This window comes from Martes martes (genome assembly GCF_963455335.1).
Source record: "Martes martes genome assembly, chromosome: 4".
Classification (NCBI taxonomy): Eukaryota; Metazoa; Chordata; class Mammalia; order Carnivora; family Mustelidae; genus Martes; species Martes martes.
This window is the reverse complement of record NC_137891.1, coordinates 22578064-22602285: the sequence shown is the minus strand read 5'-3', so window position 1 is coordinate 22602285 and position 24222 is coordinate 22578064.

Genomic DNA, 24222 nt, shown 5'->3' with positions numbered 1-24222 from the left:
CACTGGTATTTATAAAAAGAAGAGGACGCTCATTAAAGATAATTACTAGGTATTTGCAAACTTAGCACCAATTTTTTCCTATTAAGACTAATAATGCAACGAATATATCCTTACAAATAGCTTTTCTTTCAAGCTGAATTCTTTCCTTGAAATAGTCCTAGGGTCAATATTTCTGGGCCAAGGAATAGGAACATTTCTATGACTCCTGATACACATATGTAAAGAGAGATCTCACACTGCTTTCTGAAAGAGGTGTACCAAATGATGGTACCACCAATGACATCTGAGCTTATTCATGTTTCTAGAACTGGCCATCTAGAACTGCCAACTGGCCATTACCAGTTGGCATTATACGGTATCTCCGTGGCAAGGTATGATTTTATATTTTTATCTAATACCTGGTGGAAACAGATTCCCCACCTTAACTGCTCTTGCTCAAAGCTGTCTCTGGATGTATGCTCCATTATTTTTCCAAATGAGTTTTTGGGGAAATTTTGGTCATTTCCAGGGTAAGAATTCTACAGTTATTTTTTTTAAAGGTTTTATTTATTTATTTGACAGAGAGACAGAGAGAGAGCATGAGAGGGGAGAAGGTAAGAGGGAGAAGCAGACTCCTTGCTGAGCAGGGAGCTCGATGCGGGACTCAGTCCTGGGACTCCGGGATCATCAGCCGAAGGCCGTGGCTTAACCAACTGAGTCACCCAGGTGCCCCACAATTATTTTTATTAGAATTGTGTATCCATACATTAAGATCCATGGATTAGCTTTAAAAATAGACATATAGAAATCTTCTGTGTTCCCATTCAAAAATAACCACCACTTATTCTGCCAATTTTTTACCCATCACTCCCCCTTATCATGTTGACATGATAAGCCACGTAGACAGTTTTAAGGGTATGACAGAGAAAGCCGGTGCTCTCCAATATTTGTGTTTCTCCTCTCCTTTCTGGACTCTTCCAAGAAGATTCCACACTCAGTGTCCCTGTGGCGAGGAGCAGCCAGAGCTAGAGCTCTGAGTGATGGAATATAGACGAAAGTGTGACCCACATGCACGCCTGACCCCCAACACACTCACTGCCCTCCCCTCCCAGCCAGATGCCGAGGATTGGGGTGGACATCAGAAACCTCAGAAAGTTGGCAGAACCACTGGGTAGAAGCCCAGCTCCCTCATCACCATGGAGAAGACCAACCTGCCAATACTCTGTTGGATCATAATATGCAGGAAATAAAATTTTTATTGTGTCAACCCACTGAGATTCGGAAATCGTTTGGGAGCAGCAAAGAACTTGCTCTGACGTCCTGGAAGACTTCCCACCTTCCAAGCCGAAGACTCAAGTTTAATTAAAGACTCTACTAGCTGGGGTTCTCCTGAGAAACAAAACCAATAGAACTTGTATAGAAAGAATGAGTTTAGAGAATTGGCTGACACAGTTTTCGGGGCTGGCAAGTACAAAGTCTGTAGGGCAGGCCAGCAAGTCGGAAATTCAGGTGAAAGTTGATCCGGCCGTCGTAAGACAGGATGTATCCTTCTTAGGAAAACCTCCATCTTTGCTCTAAGGCTTTCAACTGATTGAATGAGGCCCATCCAATCGGAGGGCAATCTTTGTTTTACTCAAATTCTATTGATTATACGTGTTAATCGTATCTAAAAAGCCCTTTCACAGCAACTTCTGGACGGGCTAAACAACCAGGCAAATAATTTCTTGTTTGACTAAACAAGTAGGTGATAAAACCAAGCCAGTTGGCATAAAAAATTAGCCATTGTAGGGACCAATGCAGTAATGTTTCAAAAAAAGAAATTAGAGGCATCATGGTGTCATAAAAACAATATGGAGTTTGGATACAGGCAGACCTATTTGAGTCACAAATTCTTATAATTACCATGTCTTGTTTACTTTTTTTTTTTTTTAAGATTTTATTGATTTATTTTAGAGAAAGAGGACAGGGAGACTGGTAAAGGGAGAAGGGGAGAGAGAGAATCCCAGGCAGACTCCCCATGGAGAGCACAGCCCAACATGGCACTCATTCTCACAACCCTGAGATCATGATCTGAGCCAAAACCAAGAGTCTGACACTTAACCAAAGGAGCCACACAGGTACCCTGTTTTCTTATCTATAAAACAGAGCTAATACACTGTAAAGTGGTGGCAAAAATGAAAGGACACCGTGTATGCAAAGCTCACAGTACAATGTCCCAGGAGTGAGAGCAGTGGTTTTCTTCCTCCCCTCCATTCAAATGGGAGTGGCGTCCTGTCTTTCAGCAGCAGCCTTAGAAGGACAGCTCTGCTCCTTGGGCCTCCATGGCCCGTTCTTCAGAGGTGATTCATTGGAATTTCCAACCACTTGGTACACTCAGTCCATTTTGGCTACAAAAGCTACTTCATTATAACGTGGAGAATCACAACAATTCAAGAATAGGAAATCTATTTCCAGGTACATAAATTACCAGGGACTGTAAAATTAATGAGCTCTTTAACTTGACCCGCTTACCAAAAATGTATGTAATTTATTTCAAAAGTCCACTCTGTTTTACTCACTTTCCACCTGAATGAGGTTCTTATGGTTGCCGTAACAAAGCACTACAGACTGGCTGGCTTAAACAGAAATTTATTTCCTCGCCATTCTGAGGGCTGGAAGTCTGAGATCAAGATGTTGGCAGGTGAGTTTCTTCCGAGGCCCCGGCTTGGTGGTCGTTCTCTCCATGTGCCTTCACGTAGTCTTCCCTCTGTGTCTGTGCCCTGATCTCGTCCTGGAAGGACACCAGTCACGATCTCCTCATTTTAATTCAATGACTGCTTTAAAGACCCTATTTCCAAATAGTCACATTGTGAGATACTAGGGGCTAGGACTTCGACATACAAATTTTGGGGTACATAATTCAGTCGATAACACCACCTGACTTACCCACCATCTCCATCCCCACCACCCTCACATGGTGATATACACAGACTGTGTCTTACCCCCAGCACCTAAAGGGACCTGGCCCTGCCTGGCCTATTATCTATTCAGGCCACAGGAAATGGTGTAAGATTTAAAGGGACACGCACACACACACACACACACACACACACTTTGTGACCAGTGTTCCACATTCCAAAATCAGAGCACAGACTTTGACCATGGAACCGAGCCATTTAGGGATTGAATTAGTGACCTTGTTAGCAGGATTTGCTAACTACCCACAAATGGAAAGGTACCATATTGCAAAATAAGCACAATGGGTCAGGGTATTTCTCTTAGCTCACTTATCTAGGGATGCCAACCATATTGCATTTTACTAGAAATAGCCAATACCTAAATTAAATGGTCCGGAGTGCATGAACTATATCAATAATGAACATGCATTTTAGACGAAAGAACCATAAGCATTTAATTATCCCAAAAAGCAAAAGAAAAAGCATCCCAAGACTATGCTAACAAAGAGGCAGACACCACGCTGCATTTCGAACAGGTTTCTAAATCAAAAAGGGCAGTAAATCATGTTACTTATCATTTAAAAATAACTAGGTTTTAAGAAATGAAATTAGACAAGTGATTAATGCGTCAACTTCAGCCAGAGTTCCTTTGATAGTTGGAAGAAAATAAAAGCCAGCCAAGAAATAAACATTTCAAATTCAGGTGCTTTGCAATCTGTGCTCCAAATGTTTCCCCTAAGCTTGTGAAGAGGTGGCTTGCTCTGCATACACAGCAGCCAGATTGCTGGCTCAAGTCAATTCTGTTCAAAATAAGAGCATTGGCACAAAAGAGGAGAAGCTGTAGTTGCAATGGTCAAAAGTCCGCTTGAAAGGATTGGTCCTGATGGGCAGAGGGCAGGGGTGGAGGGAATGCCGCTGGCTGAAAGAGGGGGCTTTGTCAAGGGGCTCTTGAGAGTTGTTGGGGTTTTTTCCTTGCCATTTCCATCCACATCCAGCATCCAAAGGTGGGTGGAGTCCTCCATATTGAAACTGAAAGATGCCCATGACAGAGTAAGGAAAATATGTCGGCAAAAGGACACCGTGCTCAAGGAGAGACAGAGAGTTCGTTGTAGGTTAGAGTACACACCGTAGCAGTAGGTTAGAGCACACACCATAGCAGTCCCACTGTGCAAGTTTAAATCCCCGCTCTGCCCCTCACTAGCCATGAGGCCTTGGGCACTTTCACTCCCCACGCCTCAGTTTGTCCATCTGCAAAGTGGAAATGATATAAATGGTACCTACCTCATTGGGCTGTTGGAAAAACTGAGTTAACGCATACACAGTACCAAGACAGTGATTCTATAGAAATAAATAGTGCTATAGAGGTGTAAACTCTTATTACAGTATGATTTTTTTAATGTTGTAAAATAAGCTGAAAATAAAACCCTTTTTAATGGTCGTGTATGTATTCCCAGGCCAGGACGAGCATGAGACAATGACACAAGAGAACAGAATTCCCCTCAGGTATTCAATTGAAGGGGCTCCAAAAAATTCAGTAACAGATAATATTTCAATGTAGTGTTTGAAAAATCAAAGTAATGCAAAAAAAAAAAATCCATGATGAACAAAATACCAAAATTTTACATAAAGAAAAGATCAGTATTGTTGGCATCTGGGTTGTTTTTGTTGTTGTTTTTTTCGTCTCAGACTTTTGCATAGTTTGGCATGGGGTAAATTCATTTCTATCACGGCAAAGCATTTGAAAGGTTACATCCTAAACTTTGATTTCTGGAGTGAGAAATTATGTGGAATTTCATTTTGTTTCACATTTTTGTATATGTTTAATTTTCTACCATGAATATATATATATTCTATATTTCTATATATATATTAAAATATTTATATTCATATATATGAATATATTATGTTCACATATATATTATATACTTCTACCATGAATATATATATATTTATATTTACATATAGTAAAATAAGTGAGGATTTCCAAACTTTCATTTCTTAATGAAATCTTGATAGGAAAACCCCGGATGAGATCAACTCAGACTGATAAAAAGGAATGAGGCCACACAGCCCACAGAGAATCCCTCAGCAAACCAGCTCCCGGCACCATAGAACCTGCTACTTTGTTCTTTAAATCTACAAAAAGCAAAAAGAAAGAAGAAATTGGGAATACAAGAACTCAGACTAAAATTCACTTAACCTTTCTGGGCCTCATATTCCCCCTGTGAAAAAGGAAGGAATTAGTGGAAACCCCTCCAGTAGCATTGTTCTCCCTTCGAACTAGTGCCTCCCTTGGTGACGCTCCCTGAAGTGATGATTCTTGCACCGTCCTGTTTCCAAGAGAAACCCAGGCCTCAGACCTGCTGTTCTGTTCTGTGTCACCAGCCCCTGAAGCCCGGAGCCAGAGGGCCCTGCAGAGCCCTTGTATGGACGGAGGCAGGGCTGAACGCAGGCTTCCAAATGCAAAGACCTGGGTAACGGATTTGGGTTCCACCCAAACCCCGGTTGCTAGATTCTGAAATTCTTCCTTAACCTTCTGATTCTGTTTCCTCATAAGCAAATGGGAAGTAATTATACTCATTTCATAGGGCAGCTGTGAAGGTCAAATGAGAAAATATATGTAAAGTATTTGGTACATGGTGGGCCCTTGATAAAAGTCATTTCCTCTTCTCCTTTCCCCGTGGGTCAAATCTGTTAAAATATTCCCATTCAAAGGCTCTGAGCTATTAGAGGGAAGCAGTAGCCGTCAATACCCAGCAGCAAGCGATGAAACATTATGGAGATTTCGCTTTGGAGACAGGTCCTGTAGCTTCTCCTTTGTGGCCGACTTCCCTCCCGATCACATTTCCTTTGAACAAATGGTAAAATTCTTTGACATTTAATGAACACACTGCTGATCTGAGAAGGTGACCCAGGATCCTGCTGGTAACAGAAGGTGGGCGGTGATTAATAATTTGCTATGCTTAATCCCTAGAGCAGATCAATAGAACAGAGATGGTCAAAAGTTGATAGTAATGTCTTTTTTTCTTATTGGACAGTTTCCAGGGAAAAGAAGGCACAACACTTTCCTAATACAGTCTAACCTTCAAGAAATCTTCGTAAATTGAAATAATATGAAAAATGGGAGAGGACCATGGGTTAGGAAACTTTATAGAAGTTCCTTTCAAAGCCCATCAATAGGGTGCCTGGGTGGCTCAGTCAGTTAAGCATCCGCCTTCAGTTGGGTTCATGATCCCAAGGTCTTGGGATGGAGTCCCTCAGCAGGGAGCCTGCTTCTCCCTCTACCTCCTCTCTCTAATAAATAAATAAACTCATGAATAAATACACAAAATCTTTAAAACAACAACAACAACAACAAAGTCCATCAATATATCACTACACGTTGAAAACAATGGAAATTAAGCATAAGCTGGTAATCTCTCCACACACATTCTGCCCATTTCCCCTTGGTTTTCTTGTTTTTTCCTTTTTAAGAACATATACTTTTTATTTTAATAAGATCTATGAAGTTTTTTGACAAAAATGAAAATGCTGCATCACCCATCTCTCCGTGCAGGTAGCCCTTGCTGACATTGGAACAGTAAAATAAAGCAATGCTTCCACATGATGAGAATATTAGATACAGAAAGAAAAGTAAAACAGGCATTTACCCTCAACCACTCTCCAGGCTCATGTAATGTTTTGCCCCCCAAGTAAGACTGCTTCCAAGTTCCTTGGAGAGCTTTACACACACACACACACACACACACACACACACACACACACAAAGTCAATGCATATACCAGCCTTTATGTATCTGTCTAAATTACATATAAAAGATTATACTAATTACAAGATGATCCGTCTTTCTTTTTCACTTATCTTATGGGATGAATCGTGTCCCCTAAAATTCTTGTTGGAGTCCCAACTCCCACTAATATGACTATATTTGGAGGTAGGGTCTTTATTTTTTTTTATCCTTTTAAAGACTTAATTTGTCAGAGAGAGAGGGAAACAGAGCACAAACAGGGGGAGCAGCTGGCAGAGAGAGCAGCAGACTCCCTGCTCAGGGAGCCCCTTGTGGGACTGGATTCCAGGATCCTGGGATCATGACCCGAGCCGAAGGCAGATGCTTAACTGACTGAGCCACCCAGGCACCCAGAAATAGGATCTTTAAAGAGGTAATTAAGGTAAAAAGGAGCCCTTAGTGTGGACCCTAATCCAACATGACTGATGTCTTTATAAGAAGAGAAAATTAAGACGTATGAAGGGACACGAGGGGTGCACACATAGGAAAACCACGAGAAGAGGCAGTGAAAGGGGGAACATCCACAAGCCAAAGAGAGAGGCCTCCAGGACCTCGAGGCTTCACAACTGTAAGAAAATTAATTTCTGTTGTTTACGCCACCCAGTCTGCAATATTTCATTGTGGCAATGCTAACAAAGGTCTACGAATTATTGGTATGTTTGTGATATATCTGTATCAGTGCTCCCAGATCCACATTTCATCGAATTATCACAGTTTATTTAAACCCTGCCCCACTGGTTGACATTTACATTGGCTCCAGGTTTTTGACTAATTCACACCAAAGCTGCAGTGAATATTCTTGCACTATCTTGGCATAATTTTGTAAGCGTATCTATAAAGTAAATTTCCAGAAGTTGAATTGCTGGTTCAAAGGATAAAGGCACACAAACTTAATTTTGATAGTTATCGTCAACTTGCCTTTCAAAAGTTTCCACTTCCACCCAAGGTGTGTCAAGATGTCATTTCCCCCACCCTCTTGCCAGCATTGGCTATTTCAATTGCTTTCAATTTGTATCAACCCAGTGGTTAAAGTTAGTGTATTGTTCCGGTTTGTATCTATGACTAAGTCTGAGCATCTTAGAGAGTTGTCAGGAGCATGGGCTCAGGGGTGCCTGGGTGGCTCAGCCAGTGAAGTGTCTGCCTTCGGTTCAGGTCCTGACCCAGGGTCCTGGGATGAAGCCCTGCATCGGGCTCTCTGCTCAGCAAGGAGCCTGCTTGTCCCTCTCCCTCTGCCATTCCCCCTCTTGCGCTCTCCGGCTCTCTCTCTGTGCCAAATAAATAAATAAGATCTTAAAAAAAAAAAAAAAAAAAGAGCACAGGTTCAGAGGCCAGATCTTGAGCTTGAGTTCCATTGCTGCCGTTTTCTAGCTGTGTGACCCTGGACAAGTTGCCCAACCTCTCTGTGCATTAGGTTCCTCTTCTGTCAGATAAGATAGCAATGGAAACTACCTCGCCAATGAAGTCTTCTAAGAATACCATGAGTGAAGGAACACCAAATGCTTACAACAACATTTAGGATCCAGTAATCTCCACATTAACATTAGCTATCATCAATGTTGTTGAAAGTACAATAATGTCTGTATTCTGATCATGTGCATTATTGCTTTTGTGAATGCCCTGTGTGACAGACTGAATGTCTGTGTCCCCCCAGAATTCGTATGTTGAAGCACTAACCCCCCAGTGTGGCTGAATTTGAGCTGAAGCCTCTAAGGAAATAATTAAGGTTAAATGAGGTCAGAAGGGTGGAGCCTTAGTCCAATAGGATTAGTGCCCTAATAAGAGAGACTAGAAAGATGGCTCACTCCCTCTCCCTGCACTCAAGCAGAGAGGTCATATGAGCACAAGGGAGGTGGGAGCCACTACAAGCCAAGAGAAGGGTTAGACCAACCCTGCTGGCACCTTGATCTTGGACTTCCCAACCTCTTGAACTCTGAGCAATAAATTTCTGTTGTTTCAGCTCCCAAGTTCATGGTGTTTTGTTATGACAGCCCTAGCAAATGATTATACCCTATTTAGATCTTTTCTTCATCTTTATATCCAATTAGTCTTTTTCTGATTGATTTCTATGAGTTCCACAGAACTATGCCACCTTCATTGGATTCATAAGGACAGACGTGCTGACCAAAGGGCTCTGAGCATGTGCAGTATCAGCTTCTGTGTGGCTCTCCTAACCAGGAGCTGGGCTCGATGCCATGGATAAGGACCCGCTACAATACTGAATACTGACAATGGCAATCAGGAAGTGGTTGGGGTAAAATCTTAAGGCTAACCAATCTAGATTTAAGGACGTCAATTCTGGTCCTCAACATCAGCACGAGTATGACATTCTACAATGTCCTCCAAAGACTAAGGACAAACACCAGGGCACCTTCCCTTGACTTTGAATTTTTTTTTATACATCTCCTCTATTAAAGAAAAATATGGAGGGTATCCGTTACTTCCTACCCTTGTTCATTTCCACATCAAAGTCTTGGTACTGAAATGTACTTTTTCAAATTTAAATCCAAAATTGTAATTTAATGCAGAGCAATTATAAGTAACAGATGCTGGAAGGTTTGCACTTTTTTGCTTCCATAAGAAATAGACACATTGGATCCAAATTTTTGGATATGATATCCAAACTAAGTTAGGGGCTGGGAATGAGAGATGGCTAAATTTAAACCCAAGCATATTAGCTTTAGAACTGGAAAGTAGGGGGAAATTGGGAAACCAGACACATAAGAACTGCACTCTATCTCCTGGGCAGCCACCCCTTGGTGGGTGGAATGAACCGTAAAGCCAAGGCAAGGGGGCAGCAGGTAGAGACATAAACGTCAGAGCTGAAGACCCATGGACTTGAACCCCAGGCTTCACTCACCATATGATCTTGACCAGGAAACTGGCCCTCTAAGACTGTTTCCCCAGCTACAAAATAACAACGATGTCACCTACCTTACTGAGTTGTAACAACTGGCTAAGTCAATGTCTAGAGCCCCGTGCCTGACACATACCAAGAGCTCCACAAAGGACTTACTGCTTCTAAGACTTCCTCTCAGTACCTGAACATCTTATTTGGTTTCGGGGATCTGGTCAACCCAGTTCCGTATTCATCAATCAACTGTGAAGTGCGTGCTGAGTTCGAGGTGCCCCATACCACCCATACCAGCGATGAAAGAGAAGAAGACGACCTTCAAGAAACGTCCAGCCCCCTGAAGGAAGCCGAACGGGCACATAGGAGACAGTGAACGATACAAGGCAAGGAAAATCAAGGAAGGCAGAGCATTCAGTGCCCCTGGAGCCTGAGCCTGGAACTGTTTGTGCGGAGTGGGAAAGAGAACGGTTTCAAACGGTCAGAGTGGAAGCCAGTCACCAGTGCAGCAGCGCGGACAAGCAGACGGCGGCCAGCTGCTCTCCTGACCATCTTCGGAGGCCACAGAGCAGGCTCTGGCCTCACAGAGAGCAGCGTCCCAGGCACAGAGGGTGGTGGTGTGGACTCAGCCCCGTTAAATCCCCTCAAGATTTCTCTTGCGCGTGGCCTTAGGAGAGGGATGGTGGCAGTTTCCTTTCCTTTGAAGGACTTCATAGCTACCTTTCCTGTGGCGTTACTGTGTGGTGTCATTCACTGTTCCTCTGCATGTCTCCCTGAGTAGTGACGTGTCTCACAGGGGCAGGGAAAGTGCTTTCTTTTCTTTGACCCCCACCCCCACCCCCATGGCCAGCAGTCCTGGGCTCTCAGTAACCGTCCCCTCCATGACCAAATGACTGAAATAAATACACAAATACACGAAGTTCGTAGGTTCTCGTGCATCTCACATCAAAGAGCAGGACAGGTGGAAACAAGGTAAAATGAGAAGTGAGGAAATACAGACCACAAACCAGCTCGTGAGAAACGTGAACACCACAGACCAGGAATCTATTACAGTGACATTTCTATCACTGCCTACATTCTTCGTCTCCTCAACGGCCCTAGTTCTTGGCAATGAAGTTGCAAGAAGTGAAAGAACATTCGGTTTGAAAACATGGGATTTTGTTCTCGAAGTACGTGGCAGGATCCAGGGAGGGTATTTTGGGTATCACTGCTATACAACAAGGTGCTATACAACAAAACTCAACAAAACTCAGTGGTTTAAAATAGCAGTGTCCTCCCTCTCATGATTCTGTGTGGCCTGACTGGACACAGCTGGGCATGTCGTCTAGTTTGGGGGCTTTTGTGTGGCTGCAGCCGGACGACAGCTAGGACAGGGGGGTCATTTGAGGGTTCACCGGGTCTCTGAGACGGCTCCTTCACAAGGTGCCTGTGCCTTCCTCCCCTGCCTCCCCACGTGGGTTTCTCACAACCTGGTGGTCACAGGGGAGTCTCACGGTCTCCGTGGATGCCGGCCTCTGCCAGGCTGAGAGTGGGGGCCACCAGGACGTGGAGGGGCTAGGGAAATGCCGGTGTCACTTCAACCACCCGCTACTGGTCAAAGCACTCATGGGACCCAAGGGAGTAGAGAAGTGGACTCCATCTTCCGCTGAGGAGTGCCAAGTTCATGTTTTAGAAGAACGGGGCGGGGGGGGGGCGGGTGAAGATATTCCCGCGGTCACCTCCGGAAAATACAGTCGGCCACTGTCCCTGGACCTCACTGATGTGCTAGCGTTGTTCTCAAGAATCCCTGCTTAGCCACACTAAGGTGAGAAGATGCACAAAACCCCTCAGGCCCTAGTCCCACCCGCACAGCATCTGATGGCTAAATGGTTCCCTGAGACAAAATCTCTCCCGTGGGCGCGCAGGGCTCCCAACCAGGCCCTTCAGTAGCTGAGGAAGCGCCTCTGCGTACCTGAGACAAAGGTGCCCTTTCTTCCAGGTGGATGCTGTGGGGAAGGAAACCTTTTCTTTTTCCCTTCTGGTTTCTCTGACTGGTCTAGTAATTAAAATTGACATAAGACAGAGTAACATGAGAAAAACCAATTTCAGACGTGCAGGAGCCCCAAAGACACGAGACCCGAAGACAGGCCCTCGAGGCTCAGATGCCGTCCTGAGCTAAGGACAAGGGGGTACGCATTTGAGGCTTGGAAGGGACATGAATGATCTTGGAAGAAGATCATTCACAGGAAGACGAGAAGAGCAAATGTTTGGTAGACAAATGTTTGCCGTGCCATGCAGACAACTCTATGATAAAAAGTTAACCGTGGTATTAGTTCTCTCCAGGGGCAGGCCCGGTATCTAAATTCTTTCAAAGCAATTAAGCCCTTTACGTGATTTTTATCTCATTCCTTCTCACATGACCTATGAGGCGGGCACTCACGGTAATAGTATCAACAATAAGAGCAAACAGTCACGCAGCGCTTGCCACACGCCAGGCCCTGGCGGGGAAGGAAAACAAACAGCTCCTCCTGAGTCCGCTGGGCCATGACTGTCTTCAGCTCAAAAGAATCCACAGGCCAACGCGGCCCACTTGGGGCTGGTGTAGTCTGCTCCCCCTCGATGCACAGCTAGGGCAGCCCCCTCTGGACTCATCTTTGGGCGCTCCAGCCTCCCTCCTAGCACAACGCTCTGCAGGTAGGAGACCTTCGGGGGCAAGCGGATAACTGAGTGAACAAAGGACCAAGAAACACCTGTGCTTTCTTCCCAGCAGCGTGGCCTCTGGAGTAGATATGGGAAAGCAGCAAGGGCAATCTGGATCAGAAGGAAGGCTCCCCAAGGCACGCAGCTCCCACAGGGGCGGCGGAAACCCGTGCCCCACACATCTCCTCGAGGTGACAGTGAGGAGGAATGACAGCGCTTGCAGCTGAACAGAATGGAATTCTGTTCAATTACAGCCAGGAAACCGGAGCTGGTGGCAACTAGCTAATCTAGGGAAATAAAAGTAGAAAGGACTAGGTTATTTATAACCTTAGTGAGGCAACACGGCCAAAAAAATATTGTCTAAAGTATTACCGAAGAACATAATTTTTCAGATACATAGTTACTTTTTCAGAAACATATAATTCACTAGGGTGATTTTAAAACACTGCCCTTTCCAGCCATAAATTACCATTTGTGGGCGTTTGACTTATCTGTCATCTTATTAAATCAGGTCTCCCCCCGCCCCACCCGTGCCCAAGCTACAGCTATCAGTTTATGATTAAACTTTGGCAGGGTGTTAGCTCTGTCTTCGTGGTGGCTCAGAAAACTAACCAGCTGCAAGTCAAAATTTTTAGATTGCATGTCTTTAAAATTCCTTTGCATATAAACAGAAAAATTAATTATATATTTACATATGTATCAATGTTCCCCGGCTCCACTTATCAAAAACTTGAGTGACTGTTCATTTAACTGCCACAGCAGCCTCGATTCAGGCTCTCTTCTGCAGCCGATAGGGTCTCCAGCCCCCCCACTAAGAATAACTTAAGCAGAAAAACGTGCTTTCCGGAGAACCCATGGAGTATCGGTTCGCATCAGGTGAAGCAAAACCAGAATCCCCCAAGCCTCGTGGATTTGGAAATCGACCAAGTCACTTCAGTCTACCCACCCAGTACTTCTAGGTATGTAAAAATGTAAATATTTTATTTTATAGTTTATATGGGGTGTTTTATAGAGCAGAGAAATCAGAACACCCCTAACGTGACACCGTAAACCCACCGTGCTCTAGTATGGCCGCGGCTGTGTTCCTCTCGTTCCTTCCCTTATCAGTGATGAAGGGCAGCTCCTCCACGCATGAAAGCTTTCGACATTCCTCACGGAAGATGCTGGAGAAAACTGGGTCGCTGGAGGGAGTGTGTGGAAGTGAAAAACAAGTCTGAGCGCCCTCCCTCTCCTAAATTTGTAAATGTCACGTCAAGGAGTTCATGCAGAGTTGAGCGCAGGCACCGCGCACACTGAGGGCGCCGTGTTGTTGTTACCCCAGTAAAAGCCCTGGCCGAAATGCACTCGGGGCCAGGCGGGCTCTCTCCCGACTTTCTACCTCATTCATCCTCACACAGCCTGTGCGGTCGGTGCTTAGCAGCGATGACATCCGCAAGAACGGCCGAGAGTCATGCAGCGCTTACTCTGCACCAGACACGGTTTTACAGTGTTACTTACAACAGCCTGATAAGGCAGGTGTCCTGACTGTTGGGAAACTGAGGCACAGAGAGATAAGGTAACTTGCTGAAGTTCACACTGTAAGGGATGGAGGCTGACTGAGGTCAGTGCTCCTATTACTGCACCCATTTCACAGATGAGGAAAGCAAGGCACAGGGAGACAATGTGACCCAGTTCATCAACTGGTAAGTGATCAAGTGGGATTCCACACCAAGTACTTCGGCTCCAACGCCCAAGTCTTGTTGGGATGGCTAAATTGACAGAGCAAACCAAACTCCTTCCAGCTTGAGAGTGACTCACAGCATTTTTGCTCGCTGAGCACAGCCGCGGCCATTCACCTCCGTTCTGCCTACCCTGGCAGGACCAAGCACAATACCCTGAAAGAACAGCCGTAAGCAAGGGCGAGACAGAGGGATGCCCGTGTTATGTGATTTCGAGAACACCTCCCTCCCTGTCAGCAGTCACTCTCTCGAATTTCAGCTTGGTCTCTGGCAGACGTAAAACATTATGTTGCATCAACAACCCATATCTCAAATGCCTTCACCAGACTTTTCCTCAGAGAGGGAAAAGACAGTTAAGGCTTTTGAGGAGGGAGGAGGAGAACAGAAGGCAGCCTCAGACCTACCAGGTATCCCAGCCTGAGGCTACGCTGTGTCTACCTCTTGGATTCCTGTATAGCTAAACATATTTAATGAGCTGGTGAGGCTGGGCTGCCAGCAGGACATTTGCATAAGGGACTGAGAAGCCTTCTGGGAGGGCTATCACCCTAACTGGGAAGAGGGTCAGCAGAGAAGCTTGGACCAGTGACAAAGCCTTAGTCACCAGGAAACAGATGCCGTTCTGAGTGAAGTACTAGGGGTTCTGTCACTCACACTTGTCTCCACCTTGTACCTCAGAAAAGTGGTTGTGCAGAGAAACTAAGAAGAGCTTTCTTAGCTCTGAATTGCTACCCATGGAAGAAGGCAATTGGGCAAGAGAGACAAACCGGACTGGCAGATATGGTGGTGTTGAGAGGAGGCAGCAAGAGTGATGGTGTCCCGTGATGTGGCAGCTCCGTCCTGGGGAAGCAAGCCCCCAGCACAGGGAACTGGGGTGGAGTAGTGAGAGCCAACAAGGCTCATGGGTGGGGTGTTTTCCACATCGCCCAGCCCATTAGACTAGGTATGTGTGCCACAGCCTGCTGGACCTGGGTAAGAAGCCAAAGAACAGTAACACAGGGAATTCTCACCCTGTCATTGCCCAGCTCTTAGTTGAGACCCAGGACTGATTCCAATCCTCCAATTATGCATTCATTCATTCCTTCATTCAACAAGTATTTATTAAGCACCTATTATATGCCTGACACAGACGAAGACGGTTCCGCTATTTACAAGACGGCCATGTCCCCAAATACATCTCTCCATGCTTCTTCCTGTTCTCTGCCTTCTGGCCATATTAGCTTTTCTTCAGCTCTTTCCTTCGCTCGGGCTCTGGATTCATCACTCTCGCCACTTAGAACACCACATCCAACTTTCACGTGGTTGGCCTCCCTCTGTCTTCAGTCTCGGGTTGGAAACCACCTCCTAGGAGAGGCCAGTGGGTCCCCCTGTTATTCCCTCTCACATCACATGCCACCGTTGCATAAATAGGGACGAAGTTGCGTGCTTCCCTGTTTATTCGCCCTCTAGAGTGGGAACTCTGCTTCATCCCTGCGCCAGCTTTGTACCTGGCAGACAGGAGAAGCTCTGTAAATATTTGTAGAACAAATGTTATTGAATGGACCCCATTTTATACAGAGTCACATGATGGTAAATAACTGAGCTCAGGATTCAAAATGCAGACACGCTGAAGACATGCTACGAGCAGATCCCTCCTATCGCACCACCTCAAGAACCTCCCAGCTTAGTTGCGCAAGAGACCCAACGAGCAGTAAGTAGAATCCCAGGACTCATGTTCCAGGAAAGGTCTGTCGAGAGGGCTGTGGAGGCACAGAAGACAGCCTGATTAATCTGGCTACGAAATAATGAAAAGCTTCCAAAGAGATGACGTCCAGACAGAGCTTTGCAGGAGCAGTGGGGCTCCAGAGAGCCTTCACGGCCGAGGTGTAAAACGGCATGGCAGAATCTTCAGTCTCACCCGCAGCAGGAAGGGTTGCTTATTCTGGGCAGCCACGCAAAGTTTCCTCATTCATTCATCCAGTAGGACTTGAATGGCACTGAACAAAACAGACATGGCCCCTGCCTTCTAAGAGTAACGGACAAATGAGGATGGGTGGCTGATAGGGTTCATGGACAAAATACTGAAAAGGTAAAGAGGCCAGATCATGAGGACTACACTGAGAAAAACCAAGGTGCCCCCGTTTACAGATGGTCAGTAGCCAACGTGTGTGATGCCATCCCAGATCACCAGCCATCAGTCTGCTGCCTGCTGTCTGCGGACATTCGAGAGAGCCCAGCAAAGATCACCTGCCCTTGCCTAAACCAGAGGAACCAGCCAGACAACCCACAGAAACAGGAACTAAATATGAGCTTTATTGTTTTAAGCCACTAAGTTTTGGGGATGGTTTGTATGTGGGCACAGTGCTAGACACTTTGGGGGAGGCACAAAAAATTAAGACCTTGCCTTTGCTTACTTGGGTCCATCTTATCTCATATTTACGTATGTACAGCTCTATGTCCTAATAGGAGTATAGATACAGCCAGAAATATGAGATAGGATGGACACAAATGAGCTCTCCGGAGACACACCACATCTGCTTCGAGAGCGCAGAGGATGGCGAGATAAACTATGCCTGGGGCAGGGAAGGGCTCGGGGTGCACAGGCACGGGTACAAGGTCATCAGGCAGGGCAGGGGGGATGGGAACCTCCAGGCATGAGAAAATCCTGCTTAAAAACCCAGGAAGAGAATAGGAAGTAATCTGGGGTACTCAGCTGGAACATTTCTCCACTCCTGCCTCCATTTCTCCTTAAGCCAATCTATGCGCTCCCCCCCCCCCAAAAAAAACCTCCTTCACGAGATCTGAGCTTAGATCTCACCTCTTCCAGGAAGCCTCTGCTACGGACTGAACTGGATCCCCCCAAAAGGCATATGTGGAAGCCCGAAGCTGCCATGTGATGGTCTTTTGAGATAGCGCATAAGGGTGGGGCCCTCGTACTGGGATTAGCGCCCTTCTAAGGGGAGACACCAGAGACCTTGCTCACTCCCTCTCTCTCTGCCATGTGAGGACACAGTGAGAAGGCAGCCTTCCACAAGCCGGGAAGAAGGCTCTCACCAGGAACCTAAGGGGCCAGCACCTTTACCTGGGACTTCAGGCTTCCAGAACTGTGAGAAAATACACCCCTGCTGCTTAAGTCACCCGGCTCTGGTATTTGGTTATGGCAGCCCAAACGGACTAAGATACCTTCCTTGACATGCTCACCTCCACATGTGTACTAGGCTCCCTCTTCTGTATTTCCTCTCTGGAAGCACTTCCCACACTGCATGGTGACTCTCTTGCCCTGTCTGTACCTCCCATTAGACTATTTCCTCTATGAGGCAGGGACATCATGCAGCTTCTTCTGTCTGCTCTGATCTCTAGTGCCGAGCACAGCGGCGCATAGTAAGTGCTCAGTAAGTGTTTGCTGACTATGTGCTCCAAATATGTCATTCTGCAAGGCATCCTAGAGAACACGTGCAAATTTAATATTAGCTGACTCTAGATTTGACTGCAGAAATAACTCGAACTCCTGCCCTTTTGCAAAATTTGCTGCTTCTCTGTTATTTCCATTAAAAGAGTTGGTTTGGGGGCGTCTCATTTGTTGTTTATAAAGATAATTAGAGCTTGCAACCTAAGCCAACTTGCTGATGGGATATTTTGTCTGACGCGCTCCAGGACAGCCTGATATCTGAATGCTCCAGGTGTTTATCCACATTCCTTATAAATGTCCCCTGTCTACTCATTTGTGCACACAGATTTCACAGAGCCCTCCCAGGATTGCTCCTTCTAGAATATTCACTAACCCTCACTTCAAACTTCATCTGCCCCCTGCTGTTTTTACTGATGAAGAACCCGAGACTCACTAAGGCTAAATGACTTGCCCAAGATCATCAGAGAGCAAGAGAGAAAAGGCTAGAACCCAAGTCACTTACTGATGAGTCCAGAATTTGTTGGCATCTTTAAAAAAAAAAAATGGAAAATATGCAGGATTCAGAGAGCCCTTGATCTAAAACGCAGAACACATGTATCTTCCTGTTAAAATGGCTAAATATATACAAATATAAATATTTTAAGGGTCTAGATAAGAAAAGAAAGGAAGGTAGAGGGGAAGCCCAGTATTTATTACCAGCAGCTCTCCATCTACACTGAAGCATGTTCTTAAAAGAGACAGAAACCGAGTGTCAATGCCCATCCTCTAACATCTTACTGATGTCAGCACATGACCATCCTGGCTGTACCAAAAAGGATGACTCATGTATCTCATGTGCTGGAGTGATTACTGTGTAGGTCCCCTTACAGGGAAAATTGTCAACCTCACTACTAACCTACACCCCTGAGACTCCAAGGTGATTTGATCCACAATTTCTGATCTATGGAATTAGCCTAGGGCAAAGTTATGCATTTATATTCATGGCACCATATTGATTGGGGGGAGAGGGGCAGAAAGTGGAGGTAAGATGAGGAAAGACAAAAATCGTCCACCTTTTTAACTGTCACACCATGTTGTTGTGATCTTTTGTCTCTACTCTGGTATAAGACCAGTGACTGGATTGGTCAAAATTTCTGAACAAGGCAGGCTATCCCTAATATTCCTGGCAGCAACAACGTTCCTGGCTTTCCTTTCTTCACAGAGCTGGGTTCATGGGCAAGCACTTCTATCAGGTAGGGTGAGGAGACCTTAGTCGGATGCCTCCCTCCCTCTCCTCCCCCAGCTGCCTGTCTTGTTTGTTTCTTCTTACAGTAAGTTCCAGGAAGCATCTCCCTTGTGTGAGAACTCACAGTCTTAAGAGATTCATCCTGGGTCCAATTCAGCCAACAGTTATTAGTCCTAGTGCCATGTGGACTAGATTATCCAATTTTGGTCAGATTTGAGAAGCAAAGCATAGCAACGACCAGTAATACTCTGGAACAAACTGAGACTAAGTGGTTGAATAAAATGATACATGGTCAAGCACCAGCCCATGGCCTGGTGCACTTTCAACATGCTTGTCTCCACTCCAAAAGTCAGCACAGCCAACTCTGGCACAGCCTCACCTCTTTGTCTACACTGTCTCTTCACTGGTGATCTCATCCAGGTCTGGGCTCTAAATGGCCCCCAAGTCTTCATGCCGCCCCAATTTACTGTCTAGCCCTGACCTCCCTTCGGAGCTGGACAGTCATATATAGAATTGCCTACCCGATGAGACCTTGGCTTGTGTCTCTTGCAGGCAACACCAACCTCTGCATTTCCAAAAGAAAGCTCATGATTTCCTGCGCTGCTTCCAAAATAGGCCCCTCCTCCATCCCAGTAAAAGGAAGTATCATCCATCCAAAAACCAAAGAGACATCCCCAATCACTCCTTTTCTCTCCCCCTCCCTGCCCTTTCCATACACACATCCAATTTGTCACCTAGACCCATAGGCACGTTCTCCAAAACATGTCAAGAGTTGGATAATTTATATCCATCTCTCTGGTTACTCTTCTATCCAGACCACCATTATCTTTTCCCTGGACTACAATAAACTAGCAGGATGGGTCTCCCTGCTCCCATTCTTGCCTTCCCATGATCCACTCTCCACAGAGCAGCCAGAGCAATATTTTAAAACAAAACTCAGATCATCTCACTCCCCTGTGTAAAATATCCCAGTGGCTTCCCACTGCACTTGAAATACAGTTCACGCTCCTCGCTCTGCCTCTGCATCCTCTAAGCCCCGACACTGACCTGCCGCCTGCTTCTCTCTCGTACTCACTCTCCTGCTTTTTCAGTAGCCCTAGCCTCTGCAGCTACTTGGTCTCATTTCTGTCTCTCCAGCACCCCAGGCTCCTTCTCGCTTGTGGCTTTTTGCACTTGCTGTCTCCTCCGCCTGGAAGACTGATACCAGATCTCTTCAGCTCCTTAAGTAATTGACTCTTTTTCAGCCATCAGGCCTCGACTGAAATGCTACTTGCTCAGGGAGGCCTTCCCTGGCTACCTTAGTCAAAATGACATCCCAGGTCACCCTCCACCACCCCATTAGACTCATTTCTTTCACAGAACATAATCACAATCTGACATGTTGTGGTTTATGTCTCAGTTCATGGCTGATTGGCTCTCTTCCCTAATAGAATGAAACCCCAGGAGGGCAGGAGCCACACCTGTCTTCATTGTTCCATCCCCAGGGTCTAGAACAGTACCTGGGGTATAGTAGAAACTTAATAAATATTGTTAGATAAATGCATAAATTAATCTACAAATGTTCTCAGTAATTATCACTTTATTATTAAGATGAACTAATACAAGATAGAAATGTAAACAACTCTGGGTAATGGAGTAAAATCTGAGAGTACACAGGGCTCCAAACTGCCTACCTTTGGTTACCACACCGAATACACATTTGCAACACAAAGAGCTCTCAGCTACTAGATTTCATGAAGAGGTGACTATTAATAAGCAGAGACAGGCTAGTAGGCATCCTCTAGAGAAACTGAGCTCAGATCTAAGGCTACTCTAGAGGGCTATTTGAGGCTGTCGGAGTTGACAGAGTTAGGATACGGGTGTATTAGCTCCCTATCATTGCTGTAACAAATTACCACACATTTAGTGCCTTTAAACCACAAAAATTTATTACCTTACAGTTCTGGAGGTCCAAAGTTTGAAAATAAAGATGGCAACAGTGCTGCATTCTTTTTGGAGTCTCCAGGAAGAATGAATTGCCTTGCGTTGTGTCTATTCCTTCTTCTTCAAAGAACACCACTCTGATCTGTTTCCAACATCACATTTCTTCTCTCTGAGTCTGACCCTCTAGCGTCCCTCTAATAAGGACCCTTATGACTACCTTGGGCCCTCACAGAAAATCCAGGATAATCTCTCCATCTCAGTATCCTTAATCACACAAAGTCCTTTTTGCAATGTAATGCAACTTCTCGATCATCTTAAAAAAAAAAGTTAAGGATTCTAAAGACCTACTATTTATATGAATTCTATCTATCTATTCGTATCTATGAATTAGAACTTAAAAACTTTTTAAAACATTTTATTAATTTATTTAAACTAACAGAACACATGACATGTTAAACAACGTAACATATTTCATGAAAAATCACTATATTTTTTTAAAAAAAAAAGAAACAAAGGGAGTGAAAAGAATGACATTGTTTTACATGCTCATAAATCTCTTACCTGTCTATCTGCTTCTGCATTTAATCGGTTACTACCGATTATCACACTTAATATAGCATTTGGAAAACTCTGTGGTAAATCCATGAGAGAATGAGACCTCCTGACCCTCTTGAAAAGATCTTGGGAACCCCCCGTGGCCATAGGACCACACTTTGAGAGTTATTGTTCAAGCAACACAAACTGCCCATAATTTACTCCACACACAATGCTGTTGTTTACAAGGCTGGGAGTTCCCTCCCCACTCCATCCTTTACTGGTGAACTTTGGCTTTTCTTGTAAGATTTCGATATTGCTTCTTCCAGGCTAAGTAGCTGCTCTACCTCTGGTTTCTGGGGCCACTTTTTTTCCTCTCACTGGCTCTTGTTCTCATGACGCTCACACTGCCCCATCACACTGGATTTAATTCTGTCTAGGAGACCATCAGCCTACCACATTGGGAGCTACCTGAAGATGAAAGCCGTGCTGTATTCGTCTCTGTGGTCGCATATAACAGGTATGCTATAAATGTTTATTGAAGGTAAAGTAAATGAATGTCTCCTTCTGGCAACGTGAGCACCAGCATGAGAGAACAGAAAACAGGGAGTTAGGTAGGCAGCACCTGCTGTTACAGACTTTGCTTCTTGCCACCTGGACCAGTCCCAAAGACCCTTACCACTCTGTAGGGACACACACTCAACCTTTAGGATTTCTGGTTCTGGAGAGCGCTGAGTAGTCACTAAGCAGAAGAAATGCTTGTCGTCCCTTTGAACTTGAGCCTCCAGGTCTTTCCAGGTGTCTGCAGTGCTCTCTGGATTACATATGAGGGTCAAGAGTTCTCAGGACACAACACATATTTATGCCCTCTCCCCACCACCCCGTCTGCCTTGCAGCCCTGGCTTAAAGGAGCAAGCAGAGAAACATATGGAAATCCAATGATGAAAAATTAGCCACACGTCTATAGCTGGAACTTGCGTAAGGCCTCAATACAGTTTTCTAGAAAATGTCAGTGAGCTTAACCAGCAATCCCATTGACGTGGTCCCAGACAAATGTGGAAAAGAAAGATACTGTAATTGCTTTGTCCCCATGGTTTACATTTAGGGCTGTGTTTATCAGGTTCAGAGACTGGACCTCTCCCCATCAAAAGGCAGCTCAACCGCTTCAACTGCATGTGAAAATCCACTGTTAAGTCATAAGAAATGGAAGACTCAGTCACGTCAGTTCCCACACAAAGAATGTAACTATCTGTGCTTGTCCATAAAGACGCTTAATTGGCTGCACACAAATGTGTATTATATTACAGGTATAAAAGTGTTGGCAGAGGAGGAGTTGCCGGGATGGCATGAGACTTAGACCACTAACTACAAAACCATAACCAACCAAGGGCTACAGTTCTGAAACCCATCGCTGCATCTGTGCTAAGGCTACGCTTCCCATGGGCTGCTCCCATGTCAAGGACATAAAAGTCAACGTATTTCTGAGGGCTAACTGTCAAAGACTCACCCATGGCCTTGCTAGGGACTCCTTAGGTCGTTCAGCAGTCCATGACATTTTGACCCAACCTTTCCTTCCTTTCTCCTTCACTTGGAGTCAGACTTGCATCATGGTCTGCCAACTCTCCCAAGCTTTTCCAGCTCCCTCCCCATTTTCTCTAACAGGCATTTCTCCTAGGAAAATTCTAGCACATTTACTCCTGTCTTAGCATCGACTTCTTGGGGAATCTGGACTAAACTACCAGGCAACATCAGGCACCATGTTCAAGAAATAACACCAAACTGGCAAGTAGGAGACCCAGATCTTGTCCCAGCCCTATCTCTTCCTAGCTGTGTCATTTCCTCATCTGCCAAAAGAATTCGCTGGATTAGATAGCTCTAAATCCTCTCCTGACTTCAACATCTTGGATTCCATAGCTCCCATCCAGTCATTTATGACCACAGTGTTTCTGGCATCCGAGGAGACAGTGTCTCCCAGCACGGTGACATCTCAGATGAGGAGTCACATTTCCACACACTGCCCTTGACCAAGAGAAAACTAAAGGTGGCCAAGCCCTCAGCAGGTAGTGTTGGGCTGCGCCCTCCTAGAGAACTGAGTGCAGTACACATTTTGTGGTCTAAGTTGCTGTGTGCCTAGGAGCTCGCTCATCTTGCAACCAGAGCCTTCATATGGTGCCCAGCTTAAAGAGATGTTTCTGAGCTTGCAGAGATTCTACCCACCTCAGGGAGAGGTGAGATGTGCCCCCTTCTGAGTCCCAGAACCCCGCATCAGACTCTCTCCAAACACTTAGCACGTGGACCTCACAAAGACCCTAGGGTAGGCCAACTGTAGGTTAAAATCATTGGTGGGCCAGTGAGAGGTGGGATCATTTAGGACTAGCTTGGCCACCTATGAGAAGAGAGCCCAATTAACAGCAGCTTCAACACTCCAGATTTTGTTCTCTCACCAAAAAAAAAGTAGGATTGAGGGGGAGGTCCAGGTCCTAGAGTCCAGGGTATCTAACCAGCAGGGGGGAAACATGAGGGTACCATGTCCTGAAAGAAGCGGGGAAGAATTTGAGGGGAGAAAAGGTAACAGGAAGATGCAGGGCACTGCAGAGACCCCTTGCCCTCCTTCACTATCGGCTCAAGAGTACTTCAGAAGGCAGAGCCCTTCCCTCAACGTGGTGGTAACAACACATGAACGCACAGACGAGCGTCTCCTCCAGACTGATGTGAAGGGATGCAGAACTCTTCTGCCTCTTGCCCGGCCAGCTTAGCTCTATTCCCTTCGAAGTGACACTTGTTAATAAGTTGGCATTCATCTTACTCTTGTGAGTTTATTTTATCACAGACTCACTGAGGAAAAAAAAAAAACATCGCAACTTACCACAGTAAAGTAAATATCACAAGATAAATGACAATGTTGGAATGGAAACCACTTAGGGCCTCAGAACGGTCAGTCACAAACAGCTTCTCGACTATTAGCTGTTAAAGGTTATGCCTTATGTCACCCAAAAGGGTTTTCCCCTAGATTTATAGCATGGTCTCAAGGAAGATTTATTGCCAACTTAATTTTTTCCCCCATTTTAGCTTTGTGAACCGTCAGCCTGGAATTCCTCCTAAGTTATTTAAGAATGAGAAGTCACTGGATTTTAAGAAATGCTTGTGGTACATTTTCTACGATGTGAGTATCCTTCTTATGAACCAGATTATGACGCCCTTGAGTAGG